We start from the raw sequence: 261 nt of genomic DNA on the forward strand, positions 1-261 counted from the left end.
GAGGCGAGGAGTCAGAGAAATGAGGAGGCGAGGAGGCGAGGAGTCAGGAAGTGAGGAGGCGAGGAAGCAGACATGTGAGGAGGCGAGGAGTCAGGAAGTGAGGAGGCGAGGAGGCGAGGAGTCAGCTGCTGCTGTGTTTATGAAGCAGACTAATACCTGAACGTTCAGAATAATTTGTTGCAGAGATAAAAACGTTTCGGCTTCGAGGTTTTTCTTCAGGAAGGTACAAAAGAAAAAGGAAAAAGCAGCTGAGTTTGTGGA

Source organism: Seriola lalandi, unplaced genomic scaffold, assembly GCF_002814215.2.
Source record: "Seriola lalandi dorsalis isolate HSWRI2012SDOR001 ecotype SW California unplaced genomic scaffold, Sedor1 jcf7180002053492, whole genome shotgun sequence".
NCBI classification, from domain to species: Eukaryota; Metazoa; Chordata; class Actinopteri; order Carangiformes; family Carangidae; genus Seriola; species Seriola lalandi.